A 12110-nucleotide genomic window follows, 5' to 3' on the forward strand; every position below is an offset into this window, starting at 1 on the left:
GCAACCCAATGTATGTTCCCTATGGTTCTAACAATATAATGGTAATTCTTAAACAGATTACAAAACTATAAATGCCTAATGTCTGCAAATAGTCCAAACCGGAAAATTTTTAAAAGATTTTGGCAACGTTTAAGTAGTTATCGTCAAAATGAATAAACAAAAATAAAATAGTTAACCAAACCAAAACTCTTTATTCATTTCAAACCAGGGCAATTTACAAAAAGTCTTTCAATCTTAAAGTTTACTTAGATTCATAGTACCACATCCCAAAGTGGACACTCTAAGGGTTTTACAATATGATCGCTTAATTTTAAACGTATAACAGTCTCCAGGACAAGTTTGCACTTCCGCTGAGTGCAAAAAGTGTCACCTTAATTTTTGGAGTTAAGTCAAAATGACGTTGATAACTTGGTTGGTATTGGTTCCCTGATATTTGTCCCTAAAATTTTTGGCTCTAGCACCACTGAAGAAAAAGTTATGCCCCTTTTTTCAACAATTTCCTCGGAGGAAAAGTAGTTTTCCTCAAGGGAAATCAAATTTCCCTGAAGGAAAAAGATTTTTCCTCAAGGGAAATTGTATTTTCCTCAAGGAAAAAAGATTTCCCTTAGGGAATTTGCTGCATTAATATTTCCTTTGAGGAAATTCTATTTCCTCTGAGGAAATTTGCTGCTTCAAATTTTCCTTTGAGGAAATTTTATTTCCTGTGAGGAAATTTGAGGCTTTAAATTTTCCTTTGAGGAAATACTTTTTCCTGTGAGGAAATTTGCGGCTTCAAATTTTCCTTTGAGGAAATACTTTTTCCAGTGAGGAAATTTTGTCAACAGCAATTTCCTGTAAGAAATTTTTGACAAACACTTTTCCTTGAGGGAAAATTCAAGACCACAAATTTCCTCTAAGGAAAACATTGTTCTCCAAATTTCCTCGATGGAGATTTCTGTTATTCAATTTTCCTCTATGACAATTTCATAACAGTAAAAACAGTATGAATATAATTTTTCCTGAGACTGAATAATTGATACAAAAGATAATTAAAACTTTAATAAAATGTTCACTTATGAGTAACATGACATACAAAAACAATAGGCTAGCTGTTTGAGACAATACAATAATAAGCAAAACGCTATGAATATCATACTATTTGTGATGTTATTAATATTATGCTCATATTTGCAGATTAAATAAAATTACCACTTTTCATGTTAATTCAACTTTTCTTCTGTTTAAGCTGCTGCGTACAATTATTCAATCCCCTACATAACAGTTCAGTGCATAAATAATTCCATCCACCAGACATCTTCCTTCAATTGGTAGAGAATACATTTTAGCAATTTGTTCTTCAAACATCTTCCTCTGTATATTTGATATGACAGAGTGTACATGAATGGATAAAGCAGGTGTTTATTTCGACAACAAAATACTATTTTTTCTACATTTCTCCATAATCCTTCAGTGAATATGTAGGTTGTTGCAATTACACAATTGTGTTCTTGTGCATCTATGATTGTACTCCATTTTGTTTACAGCCATTTTGTAGAAATTTCCTATTTTCTTTTTCCAGGTAAGCACACATTTCATTTCACATTAATCCAATTAGCACACAATGTAGAAAAGTATTAACCTTAAGTTTCCTCTTCTGTATTTACCTGTTGATGATCATGAAAACCAAAAAGTCTCACCTATAAATACACAAAATATAAATTGAGAAAAAAACAGCAATATATAATAAGCTTATTTTACCATGTTTAATATGAACATTTTGAGAAACTTAAATTTGATATTCTTACTAATCATGATTATGAGTTCTGTTATTTCAGTGCTTTGTGTCCACAACTTAATATCAGTCGTATTAGTGCCTTGCAGTGATAATGGGTTGAGCCACTTGCAACAGTTTTTACAGTTTGTTCATATGTTGTGCTATTTGAACCACTGTCCTAGATTATGGTTAGGTGGAGTGCTCACAGCAACTGTTATTGGATTTGAACTAATTTTGATTGTTTAAATCTTTTCATGTTGGGGTCTTTATTGGCTGACTTATAAGGTATGGGTTTTCTCATTATCGAAGGCCGTCATTGGTCTTTAATTGCTTGCATCCACTTCATTGAACTCTGGTGGATAGATAACTCATTTACCATACCACATCTTCTTATTTTTATAATAGTCATCATTCAAGGGCAATCACTTTTATTATATAGAAGTGGTCTTACCATTTAGGCCTTGTTGTCTTCTGTTTATCTTGTTTTGCCGATCATTTCTACTGTACAGTTGTGATTGTTTATATTTTTCCTTATCTTCTATATTTCTTGCCCTTATCTTAAAAAAGGTAAAAACTATAATCTAATGACTATAACTATTATTATACATCAGTATGTGTTTTTCTATATACCATGATATAAAAAAGAATGAAATATTTGTGCTATTATATTTCACAGACTATTTGCCAGTCAACAGTTTCAAAGACATAACCACGGTCAATAGTTTAACAAACAAACATTCCCGTTCTTTTTCATGGTGTTCATACTAATTTTTCAATGGACAATTACGTGATTAACTATTCTTCTATGATTTGTGTGCTTGAAAACATTAAACACTGAAATATTGTTAACGGTATAATCTGTATGTGTCTGTCGTCAAAATTTCAAATTAATATATTACTTTCAGAAGCAATTAAAACAAGAAGCTCAAAAAATGAATATGGTCTAAGAACTTAAAAAGTTCTAATTTACCTATTCAAACCATATCATTATTATTTGCTTTTATATATAAATCAGAAATAACAAATTTAAAATGGAAAATTTTAAAGAAAACAAAAGGAAAAAAAAAGGAAAAAAAATCCCCCCCCCCCCAAATTTTTTGAACCCCCTTATGATTCATCACCCCCAAACTCAATCCCAGCCTTCCCTATGTGGTATGTTACCTTGCAGTACAATTTCAGAGAGATCCATACACTTGAACACAAGTTATTGTCTTGAAATTAGAAAAATGCTTGTTTGTTGTCCCCTTTTTGTCCCCAAATTCCTAAACGTTTAGGGCAATTACTCCCAAACTCAATCCCAGCTTTCCCTTTATGATATGGAACCTTGTAGTACAATTTCATAAAGATCCATACACTTACACACAAGTTATTGTCCTAAAACTAGAAAAATGCTTGTTTTTTGCCCCTAATTCCTAACATTTTGCGGCAATTACCCCCAAAATCAATCCCAGCCTTCCCTTTGTGGTATGTTACCTTGCAGTATAATTTCAGAGAGATCCATACACTTGAACACAAGTTATTGTCTGGAAACTAGAAAAAATGCTTATTTTTGGCCCCTTATTCCTAAACATTTTGGCCAATTACCGGGTACCCCCAAAATCAATTCCAGCTTTCCCTTTGTGATATGGAACCTTGTAGTACAATTTCAGAAAGATCCATACACTTACACACAAGTTATTGTCCTGAAACTAGAAAAATGCTTGTTTTTTGTCCCTTTTTGGTCCCTAGTTCCTAAAATTTTGAGGCAATTACCCCCAAAATCAACCCAAGCATTCCCTTTGTGATATGGAACCTTGTGGTACAATGTCAGAGAGATCCATACACTAACACACAAGGTATGTCTGGAAGTTACAAAAATGCTTATTTTTGACACCTAATTCCGTAACTGTTGGTACCATAACCCCAAAAATCAATCCCAACCTTCCTTTTGTAGTATTGGACCTTAAGGTAAAATTTCATAGAGATCCATTCACTTACACTAAAGTTAGAGTGTGAAAACCAATGTGTCTTCGGCCAACGATGACGACGCCAACGTCATACCAATAGTTTGACCGCAAATTTTTTTTGCGGTCATATAAAAACTGTAAAGTTTCCTTAAAATTACCAATCTAGTGGCAGCAACCCAACAATGGATTGATAGATTCATCTGAAAATTTAATGGCTGATAGAACTTGACATAATGAACAATTTTACCTCACATACGATTTGCTCTAAATGCTTTACTGTTTGAGATATAAGCCAAAAACTGTATTTTACCCCTATGTTCTATTTTTAGACATGGCAGCAATGTTTATTGATGAAACAGAAAATAAAACACAAGCTTTATTCTAAATACCCTAAGGACCATTCAGCCTAAGTTTGGTTGGAATTGGTTCAGTAGTTTCAGAGGAGAAAATTTTTTAAAGTTAGAAAACATGATAAAGAAATTGTGTAAAATTGTCGTTTAAGTGCAATAACTCCTTAAGGGGTCCATTGACAATTTCGGTTATGTAACTTATTTGTAGATCTTACTTTGCTGAACATTTTTGCTGTTTACAGTTTATCTTTATCATTAATAATATTCAAGATAATAACCAAAAACTGCAAATTTTCCTCCTTGAAATTACCAATTTAGTGACAGCAACCCAATAATCATGACTTTGGGTTATTAGATTCATCAGAAATTTTCAGGGCTGATAGAACTTTGAACACCTAATGAACAATTTACTCTGTGTCAGATTTGCTCTAAATGCTTTGGGTTTTGAGATAAAAGCCAAAACTGCATTTACCCCTATGTTCTTATTTAGCCATGACAACCATGTTTTTTGACAAAACAAAAACCAAAACATAAATTTTATTGTAGATACGCTAAGGATCATTCAGCTTAAGTTTGGTAGGAATTGGTTCTGTAGTTTCAGGAGAGAACATGTTTGAAATAGTTTACACCCGACGGACGCCAACGGTTGACGACAGACAACGACAGACGACGACGGACGCCAAGTGATGGCAAAATCTCACTGTTCCTTTGGAACGATGAACTAAAAAGGCAAATTTAAAATATTGCGCTGGCTCTATCCAAAAAAGATTTTTACAGTGTAGTGTACTACATTTGGGACAGGACATATTAACATAATAGAAAAATCTATAAGCTATTTATAACTCAAACTGTGGACAATTTTATGTTTGAAGGGTCTATAATTTAGTTTGACAACTTCAGACATACTAATATTTGACCTTTTCAAACTATACCAAATCACTACTTAAGGATGTTCGCTACTCTGTATCAAAATAACAAGATTTTTAAAAAACTGTTATAAATTGAAAGTATATGAATAAAGGAACTAAAAAAACAGAAAAAATGAAGGGTATGAGTGCTTGTTAAAATTTAAGATATAAGCCATTAAAAATTTGGCGGAAAGTGATTCTCTCTAGATTTTGCATACATTTAACACTGGCACCTTTTTCTTTCAAAGGCTATAGAAAAATAACAAGGGTTTTATAAGATTTTTAAATATGGCTTTTTAAACTAATAAAGTATGTAATAAAAATATGAAAAGAAAAGTAGGGGTTTGCGGGCAAAATTTTTTAATGGCACTGCATGGATAAAACAAGAGGATTCAAAATATCTGGTAAAAATTGAAAATCAAGAGGAGCGAACATCCTTAACCTAAACAAAATTGCCACATGTTTTTCCAATGTAATTTCATCCGTAATATTTAAAGCAATAAATTTGGAAGGAGTATGAAAATAATTTGCAAGTTATACACTATCTACACTAGAGACCTAATAGAGTAGAAATACTAATTTTAATCAAACTTGGCATGAACTAAGATTAGGCAATTATAAGACAGTTTACCTAGTTTCATGGCAATAGCATATATACATTAAAGACTATAAGTTCATTCTTATGTTTGAACTTTGGGTGTTAATTTTTAACGTTTAAAGCTTAACATTTAACTATCAAGATTTGGGCCTACATAATTTAAATATTGCAAAAAATAGCTTTTTAAATGTCTTTATAACTATTTATATATAATATTGTGTATGTCACATGTATGTACATGATGTATTTTAATGTAAAGCAGCTGAATATTCATTTGCTGTCTCAGATTTATTTCAATTCTTCAAAAGTCGAATTTATATGAGCCTATGCCTGAAAATAGAGATTTCAAATTAAGGGGGGGGGGGGGGGAGGTTTATATAAAAATTCTTCATGTATATTTAAAAAGTTATTTGTATTTCAAAAGGAAAGAAAGCGACTTATCTGCTAATAGCATACCACATGAGTAGAACAAGGTCCCATTAGGCCATGCAAGACTGAATAACATTTAAGGTTAATATAGGCAATAACACATTTTTACATGTATATGAAAAGGCATACACATAAGCTAGAGGAAATAAAAATATGTTTCTTTTTGGTAATTTGTAGGCTAAAGGTGACATCATACAAGAAGTATGAGTGATTCTCAAACTAAAATAAACTAATATTATCCCCTTACTTCATTGTACTTACTTTTTATGCATAAAAAATATAAATAAATAAATTTTGAAGTAATATATGGTCCACACTAGGGAATCTTTTTGTAAAAATGAAAATCAATGGATGATAACTGTGTACTTGGACTAACAATTAAGATTTCACATGCTGAAATGTCTCATTCAGTGAAATAAATTATTGTTTGTTTTTTTTTAAAGTCATATGGAAGTAGTCCAAATAATTATGACGCATTGCAAGGCTTATTTTCTCTCTGACGCCGTAGGAAGGAGAAGTGAGTTGACATAACATGTATATTATCATGCAAAATCAACATTAATGAGTATACCTATGATTGTCATCGTCACTGCAAATGGATCATTAGTACTAGGGGGAATGGAACCAATAAATTGATAGGATCCGATATGAAGTTCCCAGTAACGGAGAACCTCTAACTTTGAGGTAATATTATTAGTGTTGGTGGTCTCACAAATGAATCAGGGTGAATTGCAGGTACATTAATTAGCAGAGAATAGACAATTATCAACTTGTTATTCATTATCTCGCAGTTATTTACGGTTAACTAGCTGTATATATCCCAAAACAGGTGCTCGGAGCTAGTACTAGTCTATGACTCTTAAGTAACAATTATATTTATATTCACAATCAGTGGCGGATCGGAGGGGGATGGGATCCGGGGGTTTGACTCCCCTTTTTGTGAACGATCATGCATTTAATGGAGACATATATTTGGACCCCGTTTATCCTGGCTGGAATCGCCCCTGATATTACATGTAAATCAAGTTCGGGGTTACTGTTAGCATAATAGCATATATATATATAACGGTAATCACAAAGAGGGTGGTAATTTTAAAAAAAACCGAGGATTTATAAATATACAATTCTTGAAGAGGGTGAGAGTGCACTTCACGATGATCGAAAAAAAGTGCACGTTATTTTCATCATCTTGTCTGAAACAGTCTGAATAATGAGCTTCAAGGCGAAGCGCGAAAACAATAAGTCATGACAAACACGTTGTACGGACCCTTAAATCCCTCAATGTTATGTCAAATAAACTAAATATTTATTATATTTCGCATTTTGATTTCTCTAGAAATCATAGAATCAATAAAAATTTTAATTATGCATGTCTGTGTGAGATCCATTTCATGAAACCAAGGATTTCTATAAAATCCTTGATGATAAAAATCCTTGATGGGACCCTTTTAGATATAGTTTTCTATTTTCCCCGGAAAAAAAAATCTTTTGGGAAATAATCCGATTTTGTTGAATTATTTCCTTTCATAATTATGATAATCCTTTTAGTTCTTCAATTTTAAATTAAAAATAAATATTTCATTTTGATCTAACGACAAACTTTTTAAATTGTAGTGGCATGGTCAGTCAACTGATTAGTTGCCTGGCTGATTACCAGTTTACTGGTGACCCAGTAATTTTCCATATGACAGTGGCGTGTACCCTTGGGGTGTTGGGGTGTGTATAACTTATTTTGAATACCTTAATTTTCTGGGGAACATCCTGTCCACGTGTAATACTAAGTATATATTGCAACAGATGACATTAAACAAATTTTCTTTGTAGCATCGGTGTCCATTTCATTTTCAACCACTCAAAATTTTCACAAAAAAGATAATATAATAAAATCATTAAAAAAAAAATTAAAAAAACACTAGCAAATAAACTTTGCAATGAGTAAACGGGGATTTGTGTTTTAAAGGGCTTATTTCCAGTGGATATATTTCATGCTAGATAACTAGACCTGAGATAACTTTTTTGTAATATATATTTTATTATTTTCATATCATTCTCAAATCTCGATCATCTTAAATAAAAATGTACAAAAAATAATTTTGTTATAACTCATAAATATATGGGTAATCATAATTGATACAAATTATAAAATAAAATGGATGATTATCTGTTACAAATTATAAAAATAAAATAGTAAGTCAATGCCCGATGTGCCGCCGTCTGTTTTAAAACTACGATTTAATCTTTTAAATGAAAGACGTGCACTGCCTTCATCGGAACAGAGGAAAATCCACCTAGTGTACATTAAAGAGTATCCGTTTGTTATGCCGAAAAAAAGAGATCATCATAAACTTTTTAGCAGACCTTCTCGTGTAAAAAAAAACTTTTAACTGAATTAAACAAAAAATTATCAAACAAAACTCATTAGAACACTCATAGTAACATTTTGTTTAGACCTGAGATAACTTATAGTAAGATTATTTATATAGAACAATTAAAAAAAAATGTCCGATCTGATACACGTACCTATAATGTACAAAATTTTGAACAGCTTCAAATATATGGCCTTATCATTGGTAATATATCATATTTGTATCAGTTATTGCTGAACGTGTAACCAAATTAAAATGAAGAAATAGGCTCGAAACCGCATTTGTTAAAAGATATTTTTTTCAATCCCAAAGAAGATAATAGATATGCAGATTAAAGTCCAGATGAGAAGATTAACTTTCTTTTCTACCGAAGTAAATATATTAACAAGGATTTAGGATATCAATAAATTATTAAATTCATCAATTTATTAAATTTAAACATGTGAACCAAACAACGAAAAGAATAAACGGGAAATTGGCTATACCTTTTTGGTATACATGAAGCCATGTATGTACCAGCCATTTTAACTTATTGTTTTCTTAACCTTTAAAGAATACATTTTAAAATGAACTACTGTATTTATAGTAGTTCAAGAAAAAAAAATATATATATTAGATAACTCTTTCCTTTATATTCAATGGAACAAGAAGCGAATACGTTAGCGAACTAGAGTAACTATAGAAATAGCGTCGTTACAGGTCTTCTTCTGACCGGCAATAAATCCTTAGCAGTAATGATAGTGGAACGTCCATTATGCTGTGCTCAGCCACGTCCGAATGGGGACGTTGAATCCTTGCAACAACTATTTGAGTGGACTGTACGTAGCCTGGTATTAGGCCAATTTTCTGTCCCTCCTTTTTCATTGGCAGTCGAAATTTTCCGACCGTATCACGGGCAGTCTCAATTACAAGACCTCCATGTACCTATCATTTATTATTCGGTACGTCAGACACACCCGACATTAATCAACCAAAAACTAGGGAATGAATATCTCCCACGTTCACTTGTCCCTTGAAGGATCAATATTGAATTTCTTCGTTCGCCGTAAAATAAATCATTCTAATAAAAATAAATTCATCCAGATTTTTCTCTCATAACCTTTCAACAGTTATTGTAAACTAATTTATTCGAACTATAATAGTCCTATGACTTGCTGTCCGTTTACCAATATTTATACTTATAAAGTGTTTTCATATTCATTGATCATTAACTTCATGTTTTGCGAATACTTATAAGAGGGTAATTATTATAGCCAGTAATAGCTAACAATTTATCTAAAGAAAACAAGATGCTATATTCAAATTCTGAGATATGAATCTAGTTCTTTAAAAAAAATTCTCAACAACAAAATTCTACACTTTTATTTATCTGGGTCTTTTTGTCTCCGCTTCGAAGCCACCATCCCGTACCAAACATATCTATTCGTTTGCCAATATACAATCATGTAAGCAATATACAACAGGCAGTAGATCTGAATTTGTAAATTGTTATTTTGGATTTTACCTGATTAGGACGTGTCATGTTGAATTTTCTAATAAACTTACACACACATACTCTTAATCGTAATGTTATGAGATATATAAGAACATAGAACTACTGTATAGGCCTAGTTGCATGCAAGTCTTTACAAATTATATATTTTGGTATGCTATAGTTGTTTTTATAGACTATTTGTCATTTGGTCGGGTTATTTTGGTTTTTTTTTAGTTTTTGACATAGCGTTGACTCGAGTTTGATATATTATGCATCTTTTGTGCTGTATTTTAACAATTATTTACAAGCATGCTGCATGTTAACACATTCATCACTATACCGCATCCAGAGACATATACACACAGAGATTGACAACTCCGTGAAATCCCGTTAAAAAACGCGGCCCGGAATGAGATTCTCGTCGATAATTATTCTACAACATGTAGGGATTGATAACATCGATAGCTAATCAAGAAAAGTAATAGGAAAACTTATTTCAGATCAAATAAATTCTTTTTCTAAAAAACTGCTTGAAATAGTTGTATCTTTTTTAATGTATTTGATTGAGAAAATATTTTTTTCTTTTTTTCGGCATTTCTTTTAATTCAAAAAGTAAAATCTGGTAATGATCATGATATTACAAGAAGCATTTCTTTGCTAAAGTTTGCTTCTAAATTACACAGTGAAATTGTGTGTGTCCGATTTTCCGATCATTATTTCCTTAGAGTTGTAACTGTGGATTCACAGGTGTGCGATTACGCAATTTATTGCCCTCCGATCACCTGAATTTTGCCGGAGGTGAAGTTCTAAGTGGATTATTACTTGGTAATTGTTTTTACAACTTAACAAATTCTGACATATTATTTTAACCATGACCAAAATTTATTTTAACAGAAACACTGGGCTATACTATGAATAGGGTAAACGGACAGAAAGTCACAGGACAAAAAAACACAGGACATAGAGTCACAAATTGGATAGGACAAAAAGTCACAAATAATATATTGACAATTGTTTAAATATATAAGAGAAAGATCTTCAAATAATTTCTTTTTTTACATTTATTCATTTTTAAGTTCAGGAAATTGTTCATAAGCCTTGATAAATGAAAAATTATTAAATTTTAATCATGCAAATAATATATTTCTTGGCACCATGAAGCCATTTAAGTGCCAAACCACTTTGACATTTTGTTATCATAACAATTATTTGATCATCATTGATATTTATTGAATAATTTTTAATTTACAAAGTTGCTTCATATATTATAGTTCAATACAAAATAAAAAAAATATTTTTAAAATTAGTGTTTTCTTGTTTAAAAAAAAAATAATCTCAAAACTGAATTATGACTTTTTGTCCTGTGACTTTTCGTCCGTGACTTTTTGTCCTGTGGCTTTTTGTCCTGTGACTTTTTTTTATCAAGAAATTGGTTTTACCTAGCATTTAGGGTTTTGAAAAATATCCTTTTAGGAACCAAATTGTGGCTTTTTTATATTTATATTAAAATTGAAATTCAAGGCCATATTTTGCTAAAGAGAACACAGTTAGCTATTTTTGCTGCCATGAAATATGATTATGAATCTGTCATTATTTGAAGTTTTTTAAAGACTTTATATCACAGACCCTGATTAAAAAACAATGTGTATCATAAGTACAGTAAAATGCTCTGCTAAACTGTAGAATTTTAATGTTCTGTTTCATAGACATGATAGACCACAGAAGTACTGCAACATCCTTATCTTTACTCTTTCCTATCGGGTAGTGAAAGTCGAGTTTGAAATTAGAAAGATTTAAAATTGTAGACAAGTTTTATCTGATCTTTTGTGGGTTTATGTTTCGGTGCAGTGCTATGTGGGCTGTTATTTTTTTTTCATTTGTCATTTTTTCCTCTGTGTTACACGACCTTGTACTTTTTGTATTGCCCCTTGACATCTCCTGCTTCTTTTTAAACCTTTACCACTAATATCTCATCTGGTTTAAATAAAATAGTGTCTCATTCCCGGAATTTGTTATACAGGAATTAATTTTAATATCAGTTTTTTTATAAGCATATAAACTGCTTGGTCTCTTCACACAACTTATGTTTAGGACGGAATGCATCAATAGGTACATACATGTACCAGGTCACGGATATATAAGTACACGTTATGTGCTTTTGACCTTTAAAGTCCTTTTACTTATGTCATTTTTCAATTCATTCACTGTTAAGTCATACTTTTCAAGGTTTGTGTTCTCTATTTGGCCGGTTCATTCCAATATATTACCTGTTAAAAGAAATATATT

The 12110-nt window shown here is 31.4% G+C and overlaps 1 protein-coding gene and 1 long non-coding RNA gene across 9 annotated transcripts in view; one reads left to right on the top strand and one right to left on the bottom strand.

Moving 5' to 3' along the window:
* LOC127723549 (uncharacterized) overlaps nt 1-12110 on the top strand; it is a 180844-nt gene that overhangs the window by 116783 nt on the left and 51951 nt on the right. The gene's annotated exons all lie outside the window — the stretch shown is intronic.
* Nucleotides 1379-6590, bottom strand: LOC127723562 (uncharacterized). Its single transcript, XR_007992126.1, has 3 exons — nt 6556-6590; nt 2205-2305; nt 1379-1676 (listed from the first exon to the last, which is right to left on the bottom strand). It is a non-coding gene; the product is annotated as an uncharacterized LOC127723562 (long non-coding RNA).

This window comes from Mytilus californianus, unplaced genomic scaffold, assembly GCF_021869535.1.
Source record: "Mytilus californianus isolate M0D057914Y unplaced genomic scaffold, xbMytCali1.0.p SCAF_13, whole genome shotgun sequence".
Lineage (NCBI taxonomy): Eukaryota > Metazoa > Mollusca > Bivalvia > Mytilida > Mytilidae > Mytilus > Mytilus californianus.